The 11,459-nt window shown below is 38.7% G+C and overlaps 2 protein-coding genes across 3 annotated transcripts in view; both read right to left on the reverse strand.

The window, feature by feature from the left end:
- The window catches only part of rpl13 (ribosomal protein L13), a 242,501-nt gene extending 234,300 nt beyond the window's left edge, over positions 1-8,201 (reverse strand). The window contains exon 1 of the mRNA XM_060940833.1: positions 8,192-8,201. The gene's annotated coding sequence lies outside the window, so the exon portion shown is untranslated. The remainder of the gene's footprint in view (positions 1-8,191) is intronic.
- Positions 4,881-11,459, reverse strand: part of nfat5b (nuclear factor of activated T cells 5b) — a 141,474-nt gene continuing 134,895 nt past the window's right edge. For both annotated transcript variants that reach the window (XM_060940829.1, XM_060940830.1), the window contains one exon: positions 4,881-7,504. The gene's annotated coding sequence lies outside the window, so the exon portion shown is untranslated. The remainder of the gene's footprint in view (positions 7,505-11,459) is intronic.

An 11,459-nucleotide genomic window follows, 5' to 3' on the forward strand; every position in this document is an offset into this window, starting at 1 on the left:
ACGAAATATCTAAATTAAAAAAATGAGTGTTTGAGTACATTGGCTGAGAACCAAAGTGTCCTTCTACCTCAGTCGATCAGCAGTTTTCTGTATCCGAGGCTCTAGATCTATTAAACCTGGAATCAGTGTGGATTTGGTGAACGTGGAGATTTGCAATGCAAACTAGGATGGTATGGACTAGTCATGAAGGATCTTTTTTTTTTTTTTTTAAAGATTACAGTTTTCCAACAAACCGATTACCTACATTTATATTTACTTTTTAAGTATTTTTGTAAGACTCATTTTAGTGGATAATAAAGTTTGATTTTAAAAGTCAAAATGATAAATAAAAACACTCCAACCATATTAAAGGAATATTAAAGTGCATATCACGGGTAAATTCAGGAGCAAGATCAATGTAATTCTCCTATTTTATGTTAAACTTTGGTCAAATATCTGTAACATTCTGCATTCTTTACAATTTTTTTACCTTGCACATTACCAGAAAAATTCAGTTGAAATCAAGCCATTTGAGGCGAATTGGTCCTCCTCTGAAAAAACTTGCCATTTGGATTTCCCGGGAAACATTGATTTTCGGGCGGCATGGTGGTGTAGTGGTTAGCGCTGTCGCCTCACAGCAAGAAGGTCCTGGGTTCGAGCCCCGGGGCCGGCGAGGGCCTTTCTGTGCGGAGTTTGCATGTTCTCCCCGTGTCCACGTGGGTTTCCTCCGGGTGCTCCGGTTTCCCCCACAGTCCAAAGACATGCAGGTTAGGTTAACTGGTGACTCTAAATTGACCGTAGGTGTGAATGTGAGTGTGAATGGTTATCTGTGTCTATGTGTCAGCCCTGTGATGACCTGGCGACTTGTCCAGGGTGTACCCCGCCTTTCGCCCGTAGTCAGCTGGGATAGGCTCCAGCTTGCCTGCGACCCTGTAGAAGGATAAAGCGGCTAGAGATAATGAGATGAGACATTGATTTTCGTGACGTTGCGTGCGGGACGCCTCCTTCTGAATCCTACGTCAGTGCTGGTTTGTTTATGAGAAAACGACCTGGTGGTTTTCTGCAAATTTCTTCAACGTTATCACGTAATTATTAAAATGGTTAACAGATGTATCGTCGGAGGGTGTAGCAACATTACATTCTTCATCCAAAGGAGAAGAAACATTGCGCTCAGGTGACAATTCCATATTTCAATGGGCACTTTCACACCAAAGGTTGCCTTTTTCAAGTTTAGCTTCTAGGGTCATAAAAGTAAACTAAATGTGACATAATGCATCACTTTTGTTCACTGTTTTTGTCTGAGGGTCGGAAAGAAGCTACACAGTCAGTGGTTCTTCCATCCTATCATTATTGTGGAAATATTAGCCATTTTTAACGTTTTTGACAGAATCTCATCCCATCTCATTATCTCTAGCCGCTTTATCCTGTTCTACAGGGTCGCAGGCAAGCTGGAGCCTATCCCAGCTGACTACGGGTGAAAGGCGGGGTACACCCTGGACAAGTCGCCAGGTCATCACAGGGCTGACACATAGACACAGACAACCATTCACACTCACATTCACACCTACGGTCAATTTAGAATCACCAGTTAACCTAACCTGCATGTCTTTGGACTGTGGGGGAAACCGGAGCACCCGGAGGAAACCCACGCGGACACGGGGAGAACATGCAAACTCCGCACAGAAAGGCCCTCGCCAGCCACGGGGCTCGAACCCGGACCTTCTTGCTGTGAGGCGACAGCGCTAACCACTACACCACCGTGCCGCCGTTTTTGACAGAATCTGCAGTCCCAAATTAAATTTTAAAATATTGCATTGAGTATTAAATAATTTCTGTCCCATGCATGGCTGAGCATGCTGCTTCCTTATATAGGGGGTGAGTCAAGAAATGTCCATTCCAAATTTCATGAAAATCGGTAAATTCGTTTGGCCGCTATGGTGATTTAACTGAATCATGGCATTCCGTGTTAAAGCAAATAAAGTGATTGTCCTTTCCTGAACAACATGAGTAACTGATAATGTGTTGTGCATTATCAGTCTAGAATAACATTTAAGAAATTGTTTTTCATCACTGTTTTCACCTCATTTTCAATTTGAACTGTTATTAAGCAGGTAGTGAGTTTTTCAGCTATTCGAAATCCTGATGTAGAATCTGCGTTAAAAATCTGTCCTCTCCAGAACTTAGGATAATCTGTAAAACTTACCTCAGTTTTATGGAGAAATATTCTTACTGGATTAATTAGGGCCCAACAATATAAAACCAATGATATCGCATTCAAATGCATGGTTGAGATACATACATAAAAATGTTGTTAAAGGGGATGTCCTCTCCAGAACAGGATATTTAATATCATAATAGGCATATTTTGTACTGCGTTACACAATGCACTTCATGCACCAAACAACTCAGGCAGCAAACCTAAAGAGGCATAGCGTGTATGAAATGAATAGATTTTGCAGACGACCAGGACTTTCAGATCAGACATTCTGTGTTCATGGGAATTTCATGTTCAATTATGGCCATTGGAAAATAAGTAGACATAGTTTTGGTGTTGTTGTGTTTCACTGTTATGTGTTGTTCATTGTTATTTGATAAAAAGTTAAGTTTTTGTAGCATTAGGCCTTCTTGACAGGTTTTTTCTACTGATGTGTAGGAAAGCGAGAATAGACAGATGAGGAACTTCTGAGATTGAACTAGGTGGCAATTTGAGAAAGAACTTTCACCTCAAAGTTACCATCTGGGGACTAGTACTAGTACAAACAAAGACCTGTCGGTCAGACAAGTCAAATAATTTGGATGTAAATGTGCCCAGGTTACAATATTGGTTAATTTTCTGAGAAAATTAAGCGTTAAAGAAAAATGTCCTCTCCTGAACAAATGCCCAAGACTCCCAACACTATTAATTCTCTCTCACTGACTAGATGTTAAATGTTTGCTCTCATCAAATGCATAGTTTAACATATGAAATTTGTGGCTCCAGGTGTTTTGGATGTAAATTGCTAACTTATATGTTAAGTACTTTTAGGATAATAAGGATAAATAAACCATTATTGTAAAGGTCCAAGAAATAATATAATGGTCCAAGAAACTGTGCAAAAGGTTCTTTTTTCAATCAGAAAACATATTCAAAATTGTTGCCATAGTTTTCCTGAGTAATTTTTCATTTGAAAAGTGATGTTAAACATTCTGTCCTCTCCTGAACAGAAATATGGATTTTGTGACCTGATTTGATTTCCGCGGTGACCGGAAAGTAGATACAGTATGAAGTTGAAATTTTCTAGTCACCTACCAGATTGGTGTATCTTTCTAAAAAGGCATTTTAGCTGATTTCCTGGACCTATTTCGCATTTCTAGCTCTATTGATATGTGAAGTGACTCCTAAAATAGACTGAAAAAATTCACCAAAAACTAGATTTTCCAAAATATGTCCACCATTGATGGATATTTTGGTGTCTCTTTGCTCCATTAACATCTCTGCAATAATTAGGTGGAATGTCGGGGACCCAATCCACCAATTAGGCTTAAATCTGAATGATAATGTAAAAAAATCCAAATTTGTGAATTTTACCTTCCTGCTATGTTAAAACTAATAAATTTTGGAATTTGAAATGACTTGTAGCCTTGATACTTGAGGTACATGTTACCCAATATGTATTCTATGGAATTCAGGATGGATTTTTGCATTACATTGAAGTTCATTTTCAACTGTTTTTGGGACTTTTAAGGCAACCTTTGGTGTGAAAGTGCCCCAATGCAAAATCACACGCTGCCAAACTTGGTCTACACAGGCTGTGCACTGAAACCGTGCAAAGCTCTCGCAGCCTGCTGGTGCTTCCGCAGGTGACGTCACAAATCTGGCTCCAGACTCCCTTGGGATTTTTCCAGACGCATTTTGTTATTTTATTATTTTCTGCTGTAGACAGATGGCCTTGTGCAAAATTACCCTTCTGGATGAGTGTGTAAAGGGACATTCTTTCATATAAAAAAAAAAAAGAATTTGGTCCAGGGTATGCACTTTAACATCTTTGTGGTGGTAGCTGTATGGTGGTGTGCTTCATCACACCGGATCACTGATATTTCTTAAAGGATTCATTGGATAATATCGATAACTATAATGCTAACTATAAATAAATCAGTCCCCTGCAGTTTATGTGGTCGATGCTCACACCAGACCAATAACGATATCTATAGCCCAGGCCTGGGTTTATCTCTATCGGTGAGATTGCTTCTGGAGCTATTCTTCCAGGCCTGGACCTGATCCGATAAAACATCTGACCAATCAGCTAATTGTTTACATGTGACGTTGTCGGAGCACGTGCTATTTTTCCTGAACATCTTTGTTGCATCATGAAGTCACGGAAAATAAAAAATATCATACAAAAGCACGATTTTATTCACAGATGTGATTTTTTTCCATGAAATATCAATAGTAAATTAATAACCATATAAATGCAGGTAAGATATTTAAATTATGAACTTCGACAGTTCAAACATTTATTTATTTATTTATTTAATCTGTGATGCATCATCCATATTAAAATCCATGACCATTCTGTATTTTGTATCCTATTTTATTATATTTCCATAGTCCGTGACCTATCCGTATTTTATCAACCACAGTATGACCCGGAATAACGTGCTACTACTTAGAAAAAATTTCCATGACTATTCCTAAATTGCATGCATTAATTTAGCCAAGTGGCAGCACCAACTGGGATTATAGATGTGGTGTGACTCCTCCAGACTGGAACTAAATTCAGGCAGAGGGATAGTCAGTGTTGGAGTTATAGGTATATAGTTATCAGTGTTGCGGAACCGTGCCCTTATCTTTAGAAAAAGGTTCTTCTTTGGAATTGGGAATCGGTTGTCTGTCTGCCCACAGATACTTTAAGAAAACCAAATTTTATCAATAATGTTTATTGATAACATCAAGCTTACAGAAAAAAATACAAGAAGACAAATGAATAAATGATGATGAATGAAATATTTATGTAGACTGCATTTTTTTTTTAAAAGAAAGCAAATAAAATATATATTTTTACTCCCAACACACACTGGGTTGGCCCTCAGTACACACTGCATGTAGTTTACTTCTTACTTACAAACCATTTCATATCATACAGGTCACAGTGACGCTGTGCAACGGGCTTTTGAGAACTGAGTTTTTCTTCCCCTTAAGCAGGAACGTACAACCAATATCCCAAGTAGTATCGGAAAGTAAAGAAAAACAAACTCAAAAAAAAAAAAAAAACCTAATTACAAAAATGCTACAGCTCCCAACTGTTAAAAAGAAAGGTGAATACTTGAGGAAGAATTTTTTTTCTTCAATTTTCAATTCCCACCCACCAGATGGGTCTCCCCTATCACACAACAGCTACCAACCAATCAATCAAAGAGGGCAAAGGTCATTACATGCGTCCTTCTGTTGTGAGCCACTGCTTATGGCGTAACACACTTGGAGGAAATCGCTCTCCACCCAATTCCGTATGCATGAGTTCACAGACACCCATGATTGGCCAGCATCGCTGTAAGTAACGGAAGAGAGAGAGAGAGAGAGAGAGAGAGAGAGAGAGAGAGAAAGTATGCCACCCCTCCACTCAGACCCGGAAGAAATAATTTAAAACCATTGTGAGTACTGAGGTTAACTGCATAGCTTCTTGAAGTGAAATGTGGACTGAAAATATTCTGAATAAAAGATAAAAAGATATTTCAGTACATATTTATCTATACATTAAATATAATATATATAAATCACAGGGGTCAAATGTGATTGGTCCAAAGTGAAACGAGGTCATAAATGTTATATTTTGTTACATTTTCTTGGTTTATACAAAAAAAAAAGGAAAAAAAGAGGGGAAAAAAATCCCATGATATCCATTTCTATTTCAATACAGCAGTTAAATTAAAAAAAAAAGTTAACCGTTAATTCAGAAAGCTTATAAAACCAAAATAAAACATCAAACTCTGTACATCATTAGACTGAAATAAAACTTCGAAACTGACCAAACAAAACAATTTACATACTCCTTACATTTGATGGTCACATGTAGAGATTTTTTTTTTTTTTTTAAAGATTTTAAAAACAAATTCAGCAGAAGCCATTTTTCCCCCTCCCATGTGAAAATGTTTTGTTTTTGAGATATAAATTATACAAGATACAAATTTTCAAAATCTGGCAAAAGAGAAACTACGGAAACTATATATCCACATAAATATTTAATGACGGAAATAAACGACAAATTCAAAATCTGTCCTGTAGAGAGACGAAGGCCAATTACAGACAGCTCTTTCTCCAGGTTAAGTTCACAGCTCTTCCCTTAACACAGGGCTTCTTTAAAGATCTAAAAGATCACTCCTCTACCGATACAGAGGTCTGAATAGTCTCAGTATAAGCTCAAATGAGCTATTGCTTTAAATATTACACAGAGCAGGGCCCTTGTAATGTATGCAAATATATTCATAAGAAAAAACAAACAAACAAAAAAAACGTTCTGACCAGCTAGCCAGATGATATTTCTGTAAAAGGAAAAAAAAATTGGCAGATTTACAATAAGCTTGGCAGGAAACTTGCATGATATTCGACTTTCATTTATGACATAGCAGCCTTTTTATCCCATCATCAGCCTTCCGAGCCATAAAACTGGCCAGATTTTTCAGTGTAAAAGGCAGTCAAGGCCTTGACTGATCCTCTGCTACTGTTAAAGATAATATGCTGATGTAAAAGTTATATTTACAAGGCGGACAAGGTTAAATTCATAATAATAAACAGCATGTCCTTGATGGTGGCAAGAATTTTATATTTTTAAAAAAAAAAAAAGGACACCATAACACCTTGTTGGTAGTGAAGAGGGCGATAAAGTTTCACTGCTCATCACGAGCGTTCCAGACGCGAACAAGCAATCGACTCCACCACATAGCATGAGCGAGTTCATGAAGTAGCAACAAGTATATTATTTTTCATAAGCGACGTACAAACGGACGCTTTGTTTTGAGGTGCGGTTGCGAGTATGAACAGCGTGAACATTTAAACGTAACCAGAAAATGACAAATTACCAGTCATATAATAAATTTAGTTGAGACTAATAGCAAATTAAATGCCAACATGACACTGGGGCAAAAACATACAGTACAAAATTCTCTTTTTCTAAGAATTTCTTATTATTTGATTAATATAAAAGTTAGGGTTTCTTCTTTTAAATATAAATATTGCATCAGTCACAGGTGCACATACAAATATTTGTGTACTTAGTTGCTGATGCAACTACTTAAAAAAAAAAAAATCACAAAAAGTGCTTCTATGATAAGATATGCTAAAAAAAAAAAAGAGGAAAAACCCCACAAGTGTTTATTATAAGATATGCTAAAAAATATCACAAAAAGTGTTTCTATTACAAGATAGATATGCTTCATTTACAGCTGAAGACGAACACCACAAGCTCTGTGACATTCACGTTTCGACTTGCCAAATACAAAACTGTACATTCACACAACAGACATCGTGATCCCGCCGCTGTTTTCCAAATACCTGTGTGGGGAGGAAAAAAAAAAAAAAAGTGTATTAAGAGAACATGTATTAGCAACATGTTTAGTGTGGCAAGTTTCATGCTGGACAAACTTTTCCATACGTTTTAGATTGTTCTCTTGTTGCAAGATATACAGGCATGTGAAAAAATTAGGACACCTCATGAAATCCTGTGTATTTTAAAATATATTTGGACATATGGGTATTTAATGTAAATTTTAATTAAAATGAGGGATCCAAGTAATATAACTAAACAATAAAAAAATAAGAAAAGCCTTTTTAAAACTTTCTGTAAAATTTAATTAAAAAATAATGCAATTTCTGGTGAGGAATAAATTAGGACACCCCCCTATATTATCCCTCTTAAAATGTTGAAAATCCCAAACAGGTGCATCACGTCAGGTGCACATGATTAGTACATCGTTACCCAGCATTTGAATGGAGCCTTGCCCTATTTAAACCTCAAATTTAGTTTGGTGTGGCCCTGACAGTTGGGATGTTGAGGTGAGCGCCATGGTGAGGTCTAAAGAGCTTCCTGATGCCCTCAGAAAGAAGATTGTGGCCGCTTACGACTCTGGTAAAGGATTCAAAAAGATTTCAAAAGCATTTAACATTAGCCATTCCACCATTCGCAAAATTATTTACAAGTGGAGGACATTTAAAACAACTGCCACCATGCCAAGATCTGGCCGTCCGAGCAAGTTTACCCCAAGAGCAGAACGCAAGATGGTCAAAGAGGTCCTGAAAAATCCTAAAGTGTCATCAAGGGAATTACAGCAGGTTCTGGCAACTGTCAATGTGAAAGTGCACGACTCTACCATCAGAAAGAGACTGCACAAGTGTGACTTGCATGGGAGGTGTGCAAGGAAGAAACCTTTGCTCTCTAAAAAAAAACATCAAGGCCAGACTGAAGTTTGCCAGAGAGAACATAGACAAAGACCACGACTTCTGGAATAAGGTTCTTTGGACAGATGAGTCTAAAATTGAATTATTTGGACACCAGAACAGAAGACATGTTTGGCGTAAACCAAATACAGCCTTCCAAGAAAAGAACCTCATACCAACTGTAAAGCATGGAGGGGGCAGTGTCATGGTTTGGGGATGCTTTGCTGCAGCAGGACCTGGCCAACTCACCATCATAGAATCCACCATGAATTCTACTGTGTATCAGAGGGTGCTTGAAGAAAATGTGAAACCATCTGTCAAAAAATTAAAGCTGAAGCGTAACTGGATACTGCAACAAGACAATGACCCAAAGCATACCAGCAAATCCACCAAGGACTGGCTAAAAAAGAAGAAGTGGAGAGTCCTGGAATGGCCAAGTCAAAGCCCTGATCTTAATCCCATCGAAATGCTGTGGGGTGACTTGAAACGGGCTGTACATGCAAGACACCCCTCAAACATCTCACAGCTAAAAGAATTCTGCATTGAGGAGTGGGCCAAACTTTCTCCTGATCGATGTCAGAGACTGGTAAAAGGCTACAAAATGCGTCTCGTTGAAGTTATATCAGCCAAAGGGGGCAACACTAGCTACTAGGGGGTAGGGTGTCCTAACTTTTTCCTCCATTGAAATACATACTTTATTTTTTTTCTTTTTTTGGATTTGTCAAACAATGTTCATTTTTGTTGTTAAATTGCAATCAAATCACTTTCTTTTTGAAAAATACATAAAAACATGCCTGGATATTGGTATGTGTACCATTTCTAAATAAAAAGCTGATTATTTAATGGGGTGTCCTAATTTTCTCACATGCCTGTACACGTTTCATTTTCTAATTTAAAAAATATACAGGTACAACCCCAATTCCAAAAAAATTGGGAGGCTGTGTAAAAGAAATACAAACCGAATGTGAAGATATGCAAATCATGGAAACCCTATATTTCATTGAAAATGGTACAAAGACGAAAAGTCAAATGTTGAAACTGAGAAATTTTTACTGTTTTTTGAAAAATATATGCTCATTCTGAATTTGATGTCAGCAAAATGTTTCAGAAAAGTTGGGACGGGGCAACAAAAGACTGAAAAAGTTGTATAATGCGGGAAAAAAAAAAAACTAATTTGTTGAACTGGCAAAAGATCAGTAACATGACTGGGTATTGAGGTATTTCACCTGACGTCACAGGGTCACGTGACGCCCCGGTGTCCGCCATTTTGAACGTCAAGCTAGCTAATGTCAACAACAGTAGCTGGTATGTTACTGTAGCAATGTTTACGTTCAGTCATTTGGATGACTGTTAAAACCTTTCAGTCTCAAGTTTTTCCTTTACTGGATTTACTAGTTTACTGAGCTAGCGCGCTCGGGCAAGCCGGCGGCCGCCGGCTAGCACGCGCTAGCTCTCAGCTTGCCCGAGCACGCTAGCTCAGTGAACTAGTAAATCCAGTAAAGGAAAAACTTGAGACTGAAAGGTTTTAACAGTCATCCAAATGACTGAACGTAAACATTGCTACAGTAACATACCAGCTATGATGTTGTTGACATTAGCTAGTGCTAACAGCTAGTTGCTAATACACTACTACAACTACACCGACCCTAATAATACAGTTCTTGGTCATTGCCTGGTAACAGCAAATTTATAACGGGCCATGTCTCAACAGACTAAGAAGTTATTTCAATGACATTTAATAACATTTTGTTTATCCTGAGGACCGAAAGTAAATGAAAATGTGAACAAACCTTAGCTGTAATAAGATGGCGACCACCGGCTCCAGGGACGACCCGCTGATGTAGGCATGTTACCCAGCCTGACAAAATATTTGGAGGTATCCAAACTCTTATACGCTTTCAGATCAATACCTGTGTATGGTGATGGGTTTTTAACGACATAGGTATACAGATCATGTGGGCCGAAGTCAGGTAAAGACGAGGGCTTCGTGTACTTCCGTACGTCAGTGAGCAATCCTGGTGGAAGCAGGTAAACGTCGTTCTCTAAGCCTGCTAACCTCAATTTTTGCAAATACCTCTCCCTCTGCTCGCCCTGTAAATGCCCTACGTCGCTGGATAGTGAAGGTGTTTTCTGCATCTCACTCCTTTTTCTTTTATGTTTTTCGTTTGTCGCCTTCCTCGCATTCAAACAGATTCGAGCCGTGCCGTCCAAAATGGCAGCATCACATGACTTTGTCACGTGGGTGAAATACCTCAATAAAGAGCATCCCAGAGAGGCGGAGTCTCTCAGAAGTAAAGATGGGGGAGGGGCTCACTGCTCTGTAAAAGACTGCGTGGGCAAACAGTGCAACGGTTTAACAATAACGTTTCTCAACGTAAAACTGCAAAGAATTTGGGGATCACATCGTCTATGGTCCATAATATCATTAAAAGATTCAGAGAATCTGGAGAAATCTCTGTATGCAAGAGACAAGACTGAAGACACTGGATGCCTGTGATCTTCAGGCCCTCAGGAGACACTGCATTAAAAGCAGACACGTGTCTGTAGTGGAAAATCACTGTATGGGCTCAGGAACACTTCAGAAAACCATCGTCTGTGAAAACAGTTCATTACTGCACCCACAAATGCGAGTTAAAACCAGATATAAACAATATCCAGAAACACCGCCACCTTCTCTGGGCCCGAGCTCTTTTACGATGGACTGAGGCGAAGTGGAAAATTGTCCCGAGGTCTGACGAATCAAAAGTAGAAATTATTTTTAGAAACCATGGACACCACGTCCTCCAGGCTAAAGAGGAGAGGGACCATCCGGCTTGTTATCAGCGCACAGTTCGAAAGCCAGCATCTGTGATGGTATGAGGGGGCATTAGTGCACATGACATGGGTAACTTGTACATCTGGGAAGGCATCATTAATGCTGAATGATATAAACACGTTTCAGAGCAATATGCTGCCATCCAGACAAAATCTTTTTCAGGAAAGGCCTTCCTTCTTTCAGCAAGACGATGCCAAGCCGCTTTCTGCACGGTTCCGTAGTAAAAGAGTCCAGGTGCTAAACTGGCCTGCCTGCAGT

This window comes from Neoarius graeffei, chromosome 15, assembly GCF_027579695.1.
Source record: "Neoarius graeffei isolate fNeoGra1 chromosome 15, fNeoGra1.pri, whole genome shotgun sequence".
NCBI classification, from domain to species: Eukaryota; Metazoa; Chordata; class Actinopteri; order Siluriformes; family Ariidae; genus Neoarius; species Neoarius graeffei.